Source organism: Pistacia vera, unplaced genomic scaffold (assembly GCF_008641045.1).
Source record: "Pistacia vera cultivar Batoury unplaced genomic scaffold, PisVer_v2 Contig551, whole genome shotgun sequence".
NCBI lineage: Eukaryota > Viridiplantae > Streptophyta > Magnoliopsida > Sapindales > Anacardiaceae > Pistacia > Pistacia vera.
The window spans coordinates 570,741-588,039 of NW_022196392.1; the positions used below are offsets into that span (position 1 = coordinate 570,741).

Below are 17,299 nucleotides of genomic sequence, written 5' to 3' on the forward strand. Positions count from 1 at the left end.
CGTGTAGTGTTTGTCAAATTTTTTTTTTTTTATTTCTTATTTTTTTAACTCTCTCACTCTTTACTACTCTGTTTTCAGATTTAAAATTTTTGGAAAAACCAGTTTGTAAAACTGATTTCGGTTAACCCGTTCAAAATTACACTTGAACCGTTAATCAAACCGGTTTTTTGGTTTTCTTAATTTTGAAAATTGAAACCGAATTAGGTACTCTGAAAAAACCAGTTTTTCAAACCAGTTTTGGTCCGGTTTGATTTTTAGATTATTTTTTGCAACCCTATGTGGAACGTTCTAAAGGAATGGTCATTCTTCTTGGTCGTTCCTTCTTACATCGCAAATGATGTCTAGCTCACTAATGTCTGTTAGCCTCTTCTGATAAGTCTTGATATGTTTGGAACGACCTGTTTGTAATACCCACATTCAGAAATATGGTAGGGATTATTTTATAGTCATAGTGAATATATTTAACTAGTTTTATAGAGTAATTCCATAAAAGTTTCAATAGGGGCAAAATGGTCATTTCACATAGAATCACGTGTTCAAGTGAAAAGTGAGTATGATAAATATAATGTATTAAGTGTGCTAGCCATGAGAATAGAGTGGTAGAAAGATTATAGAAAATACACGTGATGTGATGCCGAGATAAATACGTGTTTGTAAAACCCCTCCCTAGCCGGGTATTTCCTGCCATTGAGAACCTAGAAAACGCAGCCTAGGAAAGAAGTTATTTTAAAACTATTTAAAGAATAAACTTGTAGTTTAAAACATATATAAGATATATGTGTTTAATTTTTTCTTAACTATAATAAGTTCATGTATAATCAAAAAATATAATTTCCTTTCTTGGAGTAAATTATAAATCCATAGTAATACTTACTAGAACATACACACTTTTATAAAATTTACTAGCAATTTGAATTCCTCTATAATACAACATATTACTCCATTATAGAACATGGACATAATACTACATTATGAGATATGAACATAATTACTATACTAAATATTAGCAAAACCATTCAATAGGCATTAAAGCATCCCCTCATGCTCATAGCGTCCCTTGGAATTTCTCCCAGCTTCATGCCTTAATCCGTACCTGCAAAACATTTTAAAACATTTCGTGGGGTGAGCGCTAATCGCTCAGTGGAATATGGCCATTTATAAACTATTAAGGTTCATAAACATCATTTTACAAGTATATTACTTAGGACTTACTACCCTACAAAATATGACCTTCATTCTAACATAACAAGTCATAAAACATATCTACACTTTGGACTTTCTCATAAACATAAGTCATAACATAATCATACATAATATAGCATAGACATATATGACTATGAAATATCATGTACATGGCATGCTTATTCTTTTGTCTTATACTGACGGTTTCATTAGTCTTTGTATCCGATCGGATTCATTGAACCATTACCTTGTTCTTGGTCGTCACCTCAAAGGACTCATGGTTTCTATAAGAATTCCATTCTCTGATCTTGGTTTTACCTCAGAGACATCATGGAATTCATTCATACATTTCATAAATTTTTCATAAGACAACTAAATAAGCTATATGCATTACCATTATGAATGAAAACATAGGACTAACATATTCCATGCTCAATCATACTATATTCTCCTACTAAACTTCTTAACTTAATTCATTCAATTTTCATACAATAACAAAGAATTGCAGTAGTAAGATTATTCAGGGGTTTATTAGAATTAGAAACAAATGGGAATTTCCATTAAGAAGGTGTGCCATACAGTTCGGTACTTTTCAAGCAATTTTTACCTTATCTTACAATTCGAACTGGTCTACCTAAAACACAAAAGTTTTAGGTCTGTTTCTAAAATTTTTAACACTTCAAGAAAACTCAATCGGACTCTATAACTTCAGTTATGACTGATTCAGTGAAGCATGTACAGTATAAGTCTTAAAACAGCCAAATCCGAATCTTTCATTTTAACCATGCACCTTCATTTGCACCTTCATATCATTGCCATATCATTCTTAGTATAAAAGGCCATAAAAACCTCCCTTTTTACAGAACCAAAAGTGCCAAAGCATCGTCCAACTACAAATCTCTAATTGGCATAATCATCCTCCACATGCACACATACACCAATCACACACCCATTTAACAACCATAACCAAAACATAGCTCACACTCTATAACATAAATAGTAAGTTTCATAAACCCTAGGTGTTACAATTATAGTCAGGGAGATTTTTTTCCTTACCTTAGTATTCAAAGCACAAAGGTACTCCTCCTTGGCTCCAAGTTTCACCTTTCTACCTTACACACATAACCACCTATGAATTTCTCTTTTAACCAAAAAATTCAGAAAAACTAGGGTTTTGAAACTCACCTTTAACCTGAAATTGAAGTTCTTAAGGGTGGATGGTGATCTCCTTTGAAAATCAACTTGAAATCCTAAGAAAATTGAGAATAAAAGCTTGGATTAGTGGCTTTTATGGTGGATTTGAGAGATGAAGAAGAAGATGATATATTTGGGGTCTCCAAGGCCGACTCTCTCTCTTTAAACCTTGTAAATTTCATTCATTGATACTCAAATATGATTGGTCAATAAAAGTTAGATATAAAGGTCATTTGGCATAAAATTTCATATAAGGGCGTTTTGGTCATTTCTACCTCAACATAAGATAAGTACTCATTAATGCCATTTGATTCTTTAAAACACTTAACCATTAAGCAATCCCATTAGGTGAATGACTAATTTACCCTTGGGTGCACTTTTATGGAACTTAATCATATGGTTTGTATGAAAAGACCATTATACCCTTGGTTACCGTTTATGCATTTAACCTTATCCATCAACTTTATAACCATTCTACCCTCATTCTCTTCAATGACATCATCCTTTACACTTTACGGCCACATCTCGAAATACAGTAAATTGACCATTTTACCCTCCATTCAAAAAAGAAAATATTGAAAAGGTAATTTCATACCTTAAGCATTGGAATAATAACGCGGGGTTTACAATCATCCCCCCTTAGAAGAATTTGTCCTCGAAATTCAGTGAAGAGGTCTGGATATCTTTCTTTCATATCTTGCTCAACCTCCCATGTCGCTTCTTTACATTATGATTCCTCCACAGTATTTTAACAAGCGGTACCTTATTTTCGGAGCTCTTTTATTCTTCTATCCAGAATCTGAACTGGGCGTTCTTCATAAATTAGTTATCTTTTAACTCCACTTCATTGCTTGTAATATAGCGAAGGATCACTAACATACTTTCGCAAAAGGGAAACATGGAAACATTTGGATCCGATCCATAACTAACTGGTAAGGCAAGTCTGTAAGCTACTTTGCACTTTCTCTAACCTCCTAGGACGTATATCTAGGGGCGAGCTTCCCTTTTCTTCCAACCTCATCACCCTTTTATAAGGAGAGATTTTCACAAACACCTTGTCTCCTATTTGGAATTCTATACCTTTCTTTTTGGGTCTGCATAGCTCTTCTGTCTGTCTTGGGCCTGCTTCATTCTCTCTCGAATTAACTTTACATCTTCTATCATTTTTTGTGTCATTTCTGGCCAGAGCTTGAGCTAATGCATTCTTTTCTCCTATTTCATCCCAATGTAATGGAGATTACATTTCCTTCCATACAAAGTTCATATGTTGCCATTTAATGGTTGCTTGATAACTATGTTATAAGCGAATTCAACTAGAGGGAGAATGTCACACCAATTAACTTATGGTCATACAACATGCCCGTAACATATCCTCCAATATTTGATTCGTTCTTTTCTGTCTGTCCATCTGTTGAGGATGATAGGCTGTGCTGAAATTAAGCCTAGTACCCAATGCCTTCTGCATGCTACTCCAGAATATGACATAAATTTCACATCCCTGTCTGAGACAATACTATATGGTACTCCATGTAATCTTACTATTTCTTTAACATATAATCGGCCTAGCTGATCAGAGGAGATCTTGTCTGTAACTGGAATGAAATGAGCAGATTTAGTCAATCTATCTACAATCACCAAATGGCATTATAACCCCTTTGCACTTAGGAAGACCTAAATGAAATCCATAGAAATATCTTCCCATTTCCACGAAGGAATACTGAGGGGTTGCAACAATCCTGAAGGGCGTGATGTCTCGCAACCTGTTGGCACACCAAGCATCTGGCAACATACTCAGTTACATCTTTCTTTAACCTTGGCCACCAATAGCTCTTCCTCAAATCCTGATACATCTTTACATCCGGTGAGCAGCGTAAAGATACTATGTGCTTCCTCTAAAATCTTCTTTCTTATTCAATATCCTGAGAACATACACTCTATCTCTAAATTTTAAGATTCCATTCACCCATTTGAATCCGATTCTCTACCATTTTTAACTGCTGCTCAATTCCTTTACTAAACCCGTCATCGCTTGGTTTCTTCTCATCTCCTCAAAAACTTAGACCGAACTTCAATTTGGATAATTTCCCAAACTCCAACTCTATCCCCTTTCATTATTCTTGTTTCAGGTGCTTCTGAAAAGTTAATTGAGCTAAGGAGACTTTCCTGCTGAGGGCATCTGCAACTACATTAGCTTTCCCTGGCTGATAACATATATCACATTCATAGTCCTCACCAACTCAAGCCATCTCCTCTGCCTCATATTCAATTCTTTCTGGGTGAAAAGTATTTTAGACTTTTGTGATCTGTGTATAATTACATTCACCCCAAAGAGATAATGTCTCCAAATCTTCAAAGCAAAAACGACCGCTGCTAATTCAAGATCTGAGTGGGATACCTCTTTTCATAGTCTTTCAATTGACGAGAGGCATAAGCAATCACCTTGCCTTTTGCATCAATACTGCCCCCAAACCATTATGAGAAGCATCAGTATAAATATCATATCTACCATCCTCTGGAAGTGTTAAAATAGGAGCAGTAGTTAATTTCTTTTCAATTCTTGGAAACTCTTCTCACAGGTTTCAGTCCATCTGAACGGGGCTTCCTTTGGTCAGAGCGTGAGTGGAGAAGCTAACTTAGCAAAGCCTTCCAAAATTCCTGTAATATCCTGCTAAACAAGAAAACTTCTAACTTCTTTTACGTCTTTGGTTTGGCCATTCAATCACTGCTTCAATCTTACTAGGGTCCACTGAAATACCCTTTGTGAAACAACATGTCCCAAGAATGTACTTGATCCAACCAAAACTCACATTTGGAGAACTTAGCATATAACTTTTTCTCCCTTAGTCTTTGTAACACAAATCTCAAATGCTCTTCATGATCTTCCTTTGTTTTGGAATAGACCAGGATATCATCTATAAAATTACTAGAAATTTTTCCAAACAATCATGGAAAATCCTATTCATCAAATCCATGAATACCGCTGGTGCATTAGTCAATCCAATGGCATCACTATAAAATTCATAATGCCCATATCTGGTTCGAAATGCAGTCTTGGGAAATCTTGTCAGCGACCCTCATTGATGGTAGCCTGACGAAGATCAATCTTGGAAACACCGAAGCTCCCTTTAATTGATCAAACAAGTCATCAATTCTTGGTAATGGATACTGTTTTTTACCGTCACCTTATTGAGCTCCCTGTAATCAATACACATTCTCATCGAACCATCTTTTTTCTTGACAAATAAAATCGGAGCTCCCCATGGAGAATGACTAGGTCGAATGAACCTTTATCTAACAACTCCTGAAGCTGCTTCTTTAACTCTGTAACTCTGCTGGAGCCATTCTATACGGGCTTTAGATATGGTGCCGTACCAGGAGCTAATCTATACAGAATTCCACTTCCCTTTCTGGAGGAAGTCCTGGCAAATCTTCTGGAAAAACATCTTCGAATTCTCGTACTATGGGTACATCCCGAACACTAAAGTTTGGAAACTTTCTTTATTCACCACATTAGCTATGTACCCTGTACACCCCTTCCTTATCATCTTCATTGCCTTCACTGATTATCATTAGCGGTGTGATGACCTTCCCCAAAGTGAAACTATCTCCAACATCTAAGTTAAACCTAGCCTTCTTCTTTCGACAGTCTATCAATACTCCATATTGCTAGGAGTCCATCCCAATAATCATCAAATCAGGCATATCAAAACATCAAATCAACATTCAACTATGCCCATCAATCACTAAGTTTCCCCCATTAACAACTTATCAGCAAAATAATTCTCCCCCATTAGGCATCTCGATTTTAACAGCATGTTCCACTTTACAAGGCTCTAAACCTAACTTTTTATAATACCATATGAGATAAAAGAATGGGTAGCCCCAGAATCAATCAGTACATATAAAGAGGTAGAGTGGAATTGTAACTGACCAGTAACTGCAGATGGATTGGCTTCAGCTTCTTTCTGAGCTACTGAGTAAACTCTGGCAGTCGAACCTCCAACAGTGAAGGGAAGTAGCTGAGTAACTTTACAGTCCTTTGCCATGTGTCCCGGTTGTTTACATTTGAAACACACATTGTTCCTAATGACAATTCCCTTTATGCTGCCTCCCACATTTTTGACAATGGGGAAGATTACTCCTTCTCTGTTGTTGCTGAGGAGCCCTCTTATTCTTGCTACCCTTCTTTTGAAATCCTTGCTGAAACTTTCTTTTACCTTTGTCCTCTGAGGCCTGAGTGGAATTCCCCACTTCAACTTTCTGAACTGCTGTCTGGCCTGAACTAGAACTACCAATCACCAACTTGGGGTTCTCCATCCGCCTCTCCTTATTCACATAAATCTCCGCCCTCAATGCCGTTCCAGCCTCACTATAAGTCTGAGGAGGTTGACCACCGCTATAACAATCTGGGCAATTTTTGGGTGTAGTCATTAATAAAATCTCTCTAACCGGCACTGTTGAGTACTCACCATAGTAGGAGCAAAACGGCTAAGGAGTTGAACATTGTAGATATCTCTAACAGTCATATTACCCTGCTTCAATTCCGTGAACTCTTGAGTCTTCACGGATAACATGTCTGCCGACCGATATTCTGCTTCAAATAGCCTTTTAAATTCATTCCAGAAAGATTACTCGTCACATAGGTATGCTCCATTAGCTTCCACCATACCCGAGCATCTCCTCTCAACAAATAGGAAGCATAGCGGACTTTTTCCTGATCACTCATGGGAACAAGGCCATTGCCCGTTCAACAGTCTCTAGCCATTCCTCGTTCCAGCCGGATCATTTGAACCACTGAACTCTGGAGGTTGGTGCTTTTGAGAAAGATTATAGATTGGTTCTACTTGTCCAGAAAGTGTAGCACCCATCGGCATAACTGGTCCAGTTACCGGAGGTGGAACTGGTATTTGGAGCTGTGGCTGAACTACTGAGCTGAGGGATTTGTGTTCACTTGGTACTTATACCCTCCGGGATCACCCTCCTAAAGGCCTCAGTAATGGCTGTCTGAATCATCCTGTTGATTGCAGCCTATCCAAAACAGAAGCATTTTGGGCAGACGTAGCTGGTCCACTATTAGGGGGCACACTGGTAGTCGGTGCTACTGGCTCACTAGTGCCTGCTTCATAATATTCTCCTCGCCCCTCCTATTAACCTTTCGTGGACGGCCTCATAGCCAACCCTTTACTCACACAAATTTCAATCAATATTAGCTATTCTATTCACTAAACAATTAAAGAAATACTTACAGCAATCGGCTGGAGAGAGTATCTTGGGGACGCATGAGGAATGGTACTTCCATTACTTACAAACACCATTTTCATCATCAAAAATAGAAATAAACTACAACAATTCAATCAAAACATCATTTCGAACACCCAAAATCGCGCTCTGATACCAAATGTAAAACCCTCCCTAGCCGGGTATTTCCTAAGTATCCCTTGGCCATTGAGAACCTAGAAAACGCACGCCTAGAAAGAAGTTTATTTTAAAATCCTATTTAAGAATAAACTTGTAGTTTAAAACATATATAGAGATATGTGTTAATTTTTTCTTAACTATATAAGTATTGTATAATCAAAAATATAATTTCCTTTCTTGGAGTAAATTATGAAATCATAGTAATACTTACTAGAACATACACACTTTTATAAAATTTACTAGCAATTTGATTTCCTCTATTAATACAACATATTTACTCCATTATAGAACATGGACATAATTACTACATATGAGATATGAACATAATACATACTAAATATTAGCAAAACCATTCATAGTCATCATTAAAGCATCCCCTCATGCTCATAGCGTCCCTGGAATTCTCTCCAGTTCATGCCAATCCGTACCTGCAAAACTTTTAAAACACGTGTGGGGTGAGCGTAATCGCCTAGTAGGAATATGGCCATTTATAAACTATTAGGTTCATTAAACATCATTTTACAGTATATTACTTAGGACCTTACCTACCTACAAAATATGACCTTCATTCTTTAACATAACAAGTTCATAAAACATATCATACACTTTGGACTTTTCTAAACATAAGTCATAACATAATCATACATAAATAGCATAGAACATATGACTTATGAAATATTCATGTACATGGCATGCTTATTTCTTTTGTCTTTATACTTGACGGTTTCATTAGTCTTGTTATCCGACGGATTCTTTGAACCATTACCTTGGTCTTGGTCCACCTCAAAGGACTCATGGTTTCATAAGAATTCCATTCCTCTGATCTTGGTTATACCTCAAGACTCAGGATATTCATTAACATTTCATAAATTTTTATAAGACAACTAAATAAGCTATATGCATTACCATTATGAATGCAACATATGGCTAACATATTCCATGCTCAATCATACTATATTCTCCTACTAAACTTCTTAACTAATTCATTCAATTTCTCATCACATACAAAAGAATTCAGTAGTAAGATTATTCAGGGGTTTATTAGAATTAGAAACAAATGGGAATTCCATTAAGAAGGTGGATGCCATACAGTTCGTTACTTTTCAAGCAATTTTTACCTTATCTTACAATTCGAACTGGTTCTTACCTAAAACACAAAGTTTTAGGTCTGTTTCTAAATTTTTAACACTTCAAGAACAACTCAATCGGACTTCTATAACTTCAGTTATGACGATTCAGTGAAGCATGTACAGTTAAGTCTTAAAACAGCCAAATCCGAATTCTATTCTTTAACCATGTCACCTTCATTTTGCACATTCATATCATTTGCCATATATTCTTAGTATAAAAGGCCATAAAAACCTCCCTTTTTACAGAACCAAAAAGTGCCAAAGATCGTCCAACTACAAATCTCTTAATTGGCATAATCATCCTCCACATGCACCATACACCATCAACACACCCATTTAAACAACCATAAAAAACATAGCATCACACTCATATTAACATAAATAAATGTAAGTTTCATAAACCCTAGGTGTTATCATTATAGTCATAAGGGAGATTTTTTCCTTACCTTAGTATTCAAGCACAAAGGTACTCCTCCTTGGCTCCAAAGTTTCACTTTCTACCTTACACACATAACCACCTATGAATTTCTCTTTTAACAAAAAAATTCAGAAAAACTAGGGTTTGAAACTCACCTTTAACCCTGAAATTGAAGTTCTTTAAGGTGGGATGGTGATCTCCTTTGAAAATCACTTGAAATCCTAAGAAAATTTGAGAATAAAAGCTTGGATTAGTGGCTTTATGGTGGGATTTGAGAGATGAAGAAGAAGATGATATATTTGGGGTCTCCAAGGCCGACTACTCTCTCTTTAAACCTGTAAATATTCATTCCATTGATACTCAAATATGATTGGTCAATAAAAGTTAGATATAAAGGTCATTTGGCATAAAAATTTCATATAGGGCGTTTTGGTCATTTCTACCTCAACATAAAGATAAGTACTCATTTAATGCCATTTGACTCTTTAAAACACTTAACCATTAAGCAATCCATTAGGTGAATGACTAATTTACCTTGGTGCACTTTTATGGACACTAATCATATGGTTTTGTATGAAAAGACCATTAACCTTGGTTACCGTTTATGCCATTTACCTTATCAATAACTTTTAACCATTCTACCCTCATTTCTCTTCAATGACATCATCCTTTACACTTATAACGGCCACATCTCGAAATATTTAAATTGACCATTTTACCCTTCCATTCAAAAAAGAAAATTACTTGAAAAGGTAAATTTCATACCTTAAGGCATTGGAATAAAACGCGGGGTTTACAGTGTTTGTAAGTAATAGTAAGAAATTAAAGAATAAGGGCAAAATGGTCTTTTCACTCACCACTAGATGGAAAAGTGGTGCGTGTAAGGAAGCAAAATAATGTGAAGAAGATGATACAAATGAGGGTAATTAGGAAATGACTAAAGGACATAGATGAATTTCTAGAAAGTGCAAGGGCAAAGGGAATAAAAAAAAAGCAAATTAGTATAATATGGTATATATTATATATGTTATAAGTGTTCAATTGACAAAACCTAGCCATTTCATCCCTTGAGCGCCACCTCTCATCCATTTCTCTCAAGCTTCTCATCAAAATTTCAAGAGATTCATAGGGTTTATTAATTTTGTAGTATTTGTCAAGAAGATTCAAGCTCGTAACAGAGTGATTAAGATATGATAGACGAAGCAAAAGTGTGTATTTAAGTCTTTAAAGTTTTGAATTCTTATGTTTTTATGATTAGGTCCAAGAGGAAAAGAATTTTAGCAAAGGAAGGTTGAATCATTATGTTATACAATTCAAGGTAAGTAAACCCAATCTAAGCTTTAATTGGTAGTATGTTGTAAGTTGATTCATGAGTGTTGTGTATGTATGATAAGAAGTATAGGGTGTTTAGAGCTTGTTGAGGAGATAATGTGTAGAAGTTCAGCCAAGAGAGTATTATGAAGATGTGATGTTTGGTTGAACCTTTGATGAAATTTTGAAGAGTTGATGGTGGAATTTGGAAGTGTTGAATTCGGCAGAAAAGGGGCTGAGTTTTTGTTTGAATTTTTTCCAACTTTAGTATTTGGAGAGATGTGACGTGTGGCTAGCATGTACTTATATGTGCATGTAAAGTGTTTGGTGAAATTTCAAAAAGAAATTCATGCATAATTTATCAAATTTTGTTAAAGATATTATTTGAGAAAGGAAATAATTGATGTTAAAAGGTTGTAGTAGACTTGACCAAGTATAAGTTTAGTGTTTAAGAGTGCTTTTGTTATGCCAAAATTTAGAATAACACTGGTTTGTTAGTTCAATAAATGAATGGCCTTAGTGATGGTTCAAGTTGCTTGAACTTTTAGCATTAGTTGAATGACATGTATTTAGTCATTGAATTATGAGTTTTGAAACTTATGACTTTAGAAAAGTGATGGCAAGAATTGCATATTAAATGTTGCAATAATGTAGTATTGATGTAGTAAAAGATGGGTGATTATATTATAATATTACAATATGCACAATAAATTGTCAAGCTGTATGCTTGAAATTAGAAAGATCATTCAAAGAATGGCTTGGCCAAATGAGGATATTGTTGTTTCTTGTTTTAAGATTAGTTATAAACAATATGTAATAAGTGATTATTGTATAAAGATAGAAAAGCTTTCCCAAGGAGATATCAAAAGAAAATCACAAAGAGAAACATCAAAGAAATAGAAGTTTGGTTTATGTATTAAATACATGACCATTTTAGAAATTGATTTGTATGAGTATAGTTTTCATGCCTTATTATATATTACAAGCTATAGAATTGTGCTAGAAGATCTTGAGAATATGTTGTATTGGCCAAAAGTTTAGTTAAGAATGTTAGAAAGAAATTAGAATTTAGCCAAAGTATATATGTTAGATTGTATTTACAATGATTAATATGACAATATAGATTAATGTATAGAGTGTAGCCAAAAGAAAAGAAGAAAGAAGGGCATGTATAACAATGTTGATGGTCATGTTAAGAGAATGCAAATTTATGGCGTTAAAATTTGTATTTAGAAAGTTGTACAATGCATGTTTGTAACATTAGAAAATATTAGAGAGTAGTTTAATGACATGGTTATGTGATATATATATAAATTTGAGAAAATCTAGTAGCATAATTGGGCAAGTTAGTAGACTTAATACCTAAGTTGTGGCATAGATTTTTATAGAAGAAATTAGATTGCCCAAAATGTAGAATTCATTCCCTAGTTGAATTGTGCCGTTTAAATATCTTACTCATAGAATTATAGAAGAGTAGAATTTGTGAGAGATAATGTAATTGTGTACGTGTACATTTTACATAGCATGATAGAATTGAAGAATTACACAATTATGTAGAAATTATAGAATCGCGTACGTACACACGATGCATAGAATTCAAAAATAAAGAATAAAATAGAAAATGTTTAAGTTAAGGGTGTTATTAGAATAGAACTTTGGGCTTTCCAGAAAAATATAGAAATAAAAGCCTTAGAATCAATAGAACACATGCCAGAGTCAGACACGTACTTTGGGATCATGCATAGACAACATATAAATACATGACATAGCATAGCATGTATTTCAGAAATTTTAAAATTATTGGAAAATGTCTAGCTAGTTATTTTCAGATTTTCAGAGTATATTTTCAAAGGGCTATTACGATGGGGAACTTGTAACCATTCGTTGCGTTAGTTAGTGGCAACAGAGATGTATAAGTTTTCCACATGCACGCGGCCATCAGTGAGCGACCTTAGAATAGAAAATAGAATTGTATAGTCCGCTAGAGGTGTATGTGGATGAGGACTGTACCTAGAAAGAATTTTAGAATATGCTCACAAGCCAGGGTTCCAAATCCATGCCTCAGCCTAATCCGATTGGCCAACCAGAACATAATACAGAATGAGAAAAAGAAAGAAAAAATAGAATAAGAAGAATTTCAGAAAGAAAGGAAAAGAATTTCAGAAAGAATTAGAAAAGAATTTTAAGAAAGAATACAAACATGATTATTTGCATATGCGTCAGACATTTTATATGCATTGCATTTTATGCATTATGCATAGATTAAAGAGTTTATTTTATTATTGCGTGTCTAACTAGCCAAGAAAAGAAAATAAAAACCCATGAAAATAGAAAAGAAATGAAAATAGAAGCCTATAAAAATAGAAAAGAAAAGAAAATAGAAGCCTACGAGAATAGAAAAGAAATTAGAGATATACGAGAAAGGAATAGAAATTAGATATATGCTAGAAAAGAATAGAAATTAGAAACATGACAAATAGCAAGGAAACTTAGCGATTTGTTGAGTAGAGAAAGAAACAAAAAGATATAATCTAGTAGAAAAGAGAAATAAAATGATAAAGAATAGCACAACATTAGAAAGATTTAGAAAGATTTGAGAAAAATAGAAGACTGCTAAGTAGTATGCCTGAGAATAAAGAGAGAAAGCAAGCAAAAATTTAAAAGTAGTACAACGAAAACGGGGACAGTAGAGTAAGAGCATAATTAGATTTGATTTACTTACTGAGCATTTATAGCTCACCACGTTGCTTTCTTTATTTTTCCAGGTATTAGATTGTAGCGGTCGGGAGACGTCAAGCTGGCGAGAGGGTTGCCCACACTATCTCAGTGAAGGAATTAATGTGGATTTACGTATGTATTTTTGGTAGTAATAATATTTAGAGAACATCTTCACGCTTTCTGGTTCATTAGAAAATGATCCTTATTATTTTTATATATGTGAGAAATAGTAATTGTGTAATAGTATTTTATAACTGGATTAAGGATAAAAATTTTAGATGAACACCCTTTTTAAGCTAGCAATTTTCTGGATTCTCTCTATAGAATACTCAGTGAATACTTGCCTAGTGAGAGATTACACTGTTGGAACGGTCGTTCAGTTTGGTCATCCCAATTCTGATTTGCGTTTGCTTGAATGGATTTTGACTTCATTTTGGATAGAACTGTGATGTCATTCCAAAATGGAATGGCTTGACTAGAGATTATTTTCCAGAAAAACTGAATGGAATTCCATCTACGCGGACGATTGTTCCATCTGGAAAATCCACTTTTTTGTTTTGGTTATGACTTGTGTCATACCTTCGCACTTTGTTAATTGATGAACAAATTTACTTCCTCGCAAGTGCATGAATTACTATTGCAGTATAGTGTGCAAAAGCAACGGTCGATCCCACAGAGATTTGTAAGCTAACCAATAATCTTAATAATGATGCCTTAATTTAAATAACAAACTAACTTTAACTTACAAGATTGATGAAACTCCAAATTGAAGTAAAATAACTAAAACTATAACTAAAAGAAAACCAATATTCAAATGAAATAAAAACCAATTAACCAAAACCTAGGTATCTGATGAGTGGTGAAATGATATATATATTCCGTGATATTATGGGTAGATTGTGGGGAATTCATGACTTTAATAGATTATTTTCATGCAAGTTTCTTTAGATACTTATATTTTCAAGAATCATGGGTATGTGTATGAGTTTCAGGTTTTTAGGCAGACATGGTGACTTTATACTCACACGATGGTTAGAGGCTTTGGATGTGCTAAAGAGAGAAATCGGATCATCAAGCAAAAGAAATAATGTGAAATTGCTGGATGGTGCCGCGACATGGTTTTTCTAAGCCGCAGTGCAAAGAGATGATTTGGGACAGAAAGTTAATGCCGCGGCATGAAAAAGTTGGTGCCGCGGCATGACAAAGCTTTAGGGTTACGAAAGAATTTTAAGCTGCAGCGCCAAAAAATCACGCCGCAACATGGATCATGAGAAAAATAAAAACCTCACCTTTTCCAACTCTGACTTGAACTTGTATTTTCCCAAAAAACACCCCTATAAAAGGAAAGGTATAAGTAAGACTTTGTAATTTATTTTAGGATTCACTTTGACCTAAATTGAGAGCCACTTTGTAGCAAGAAAGAGAATGAGATTTTTCCTAGGGTTTTGGATTATTCATGCTTTTGGGGGAATTGAGGTTTTCTTTCTTTATGTCGTTGTGTAACTAAATTCTTATCTAGGGATCCAATGTAGCCTAATTGGAATGCTCTTTGTTAAACATATGTTATTGTTATCAATTCAATTTGAAATCTTTATTCATTCATGTTATTATTCGAATATTTAATTTTCATTATTGTGTGACAACACTTAGTGTGAATTATTAGGTTGTATGTGTTGAGATTAGGCATATGTTATATTTTAGTCTTGAAGAACTCATGTGAATGAGTGATTAGTACTCTGTGCATACGCCCTGATAGAGTATTAGTAGGTCCATGATTTCTTGAATAATTAGTGTATGTGCATACACCTTGACAGATGCGCCTTTGTTCTTGATTTCAAGTATTCCTATGTTTAATGGGTTTTTAACTCATAGGCTAGACTATACGCCCTAGCTAGTTTTGTGTTAAAAATACTAGGTTAATCCCGAACGCCTTACGGTAATACCTTGATTTAGTGAATGCGAACCCTAGAGACTGAATTGATATACAATAGAGAGATGTTTGACATAGATTTGGATAATTATGGTGAAATTGGAGCCCTAGGTTTTGGTCAATTGGGTTTTAGATAATTTTAATAGTTGTTTAATTTTAGTTTTAATCAGTTGTTGCTTTCCAAGCGATCTTCCTTAATTCTTCATTATTAAGTCTTGTTATTAGTTTTAATTGAAGCATAGTTATTAGGATTAGTAAATTGCTTACAAATCTCTGTGGGATCGACCCTTGCTTTTGCAAACTAGACTACGAGAGCGATTCGTGCACTTGCGAGGTTATATAATCGTTCATCAATTTTTTGGCGCAGTTGCCGAGGATTTGTTTTAAGTTATTTAGCTTTCTCGATAACATGTGCTTTAATTATTGTTATTTTTGTTATTTAATTTAACTTGTATTATTTTTATTTGGGTTATTTTTATTTCTTTTGTTTTTGTTTTCATTGGTGTGTTTGTTTTTGAATGCAAGGTCACCGATCACTAGATAAAGAATTAGTACCTTACATGGATAGAGAGGATTTGAACGGTAGAAAGAGGAAGGAACTAGAACTTCCTGAAAATTCATCAGATTCAGATTCATCATATTCAAGTTTAGAACCAAAGATAATGGCTGAATTACCTGGTCCTATGAAGGAGTATGCACGTCCTACTATAGGAACATCGCTATCTTGCATAGTGCTGAATGAGGCAGCAAGGAATTACGAACTGAAGCACATTAACTTTTAGATGTTAATGTCATTCTATGGCATAGCCGCAGAGGACCCACTTACCTTTATTCGTGATTTTTATTCTACTGTTCAAACTTTTCCTTTACAAAGTTTGACAGAAGATCGGTTGTGGATGCATTGTTTTCCTTAACCTTGAAGGATGTGGCTAAAACATGGTTCATGTCCTTAACTCCTGCTTCACCTACCACCTGGGATGTAGTTTATAAAAAGTTCATTGGTAAATTATATTCTCATGCCAAAATTGCAAAATTTAGAGGTAAGATTGTTACTTTCTCACAAATGGAAGGTGAGCCATTCCATGAAGCTTGGGAACGTTTTAAAATGTTTTTAGTTTAGTGTCCACATCATAGTATCCTTTAGAGTTACTGAACCAATTTTTCTATGATGGACTGACACAGACTTGTCAAGCCATGGTTGATAATGCTGTAGGTGGTGCTATGGGAGAAAAGACTGCATAACAAACGAATGAGTTATATGAGATGCTTGCAGCCAACTCACAATAGAAAAGTGTTAGAAGAAAATCAAAAGGGATGTATAAAGTAAATACTAACACTGAGTTGGCAATGCAGGTTTCAGAGTTAGCCAAGCAGATGAAAACTATGTGCAATATAATGATGGGACAAGGACAAAGTATTGTCAAAGAGGTATGTGCTATTTGTGGTACTATTGGTCATGTAACTAACTCGTGTCCTTCTGGTGGGAATTTTTCAAAGTATTCAGAGCAAGCTAATATGATGAACTCTTACAACCCGAGGCCTAAATATGATTCATTTTCAAATATGGACAATCCAAGTTGGAAGAGTAATCCTAGTTTTTCATGGAATAACAATCATCAGTAGTCTCGCTTAAACGATCAATCAAGGATATCTTCATTAGAAGAGACATTAAATAGCTTCATCCAAGTGCCTCACCAGAACCAACAAAACTTTGAACAAAGGTTTCAATAGCAAGAGGTGTCCATTAGAAAGCAAGAGATTCAGTTAGGATAGATAGCAGAGGCAGTACAAGGCCATGTTCTTGGAAAATTACCAAGCTAATTTGAGCAAGCGAAAGTAGTCATAGTGCTTTGAAATGGTAAGGTAATTAACAAGGAAATTAATTCTGAATCTAATAAGCCTTTAATTGATCATGTAGGGGAAGATAAAGTGAATGAGAAGCAATCACGTATATCCATTCAGAATGAGGAGATCAGCCCCATTGTTGCTCCACCAAAG

General features: G+C 34.7%; 1 non-coding gene across 1 annotated transcript; it reads right to left on the minus strand.

Moving 5' to 3' along the window:
• Positions 1–16,331: 16,331 nt before the first annotated feature.
• On the minus strand, positions 16,332–16,438 carry LOC116108045. The gene has a single exon (XR_004124578.1). It is a non-coding gene; the product is annotated as a small nucleolar RNA R71 (small nucleolar RNA).
• Positions 16,439–17,299: the final 861 nt, after the last annotated feature.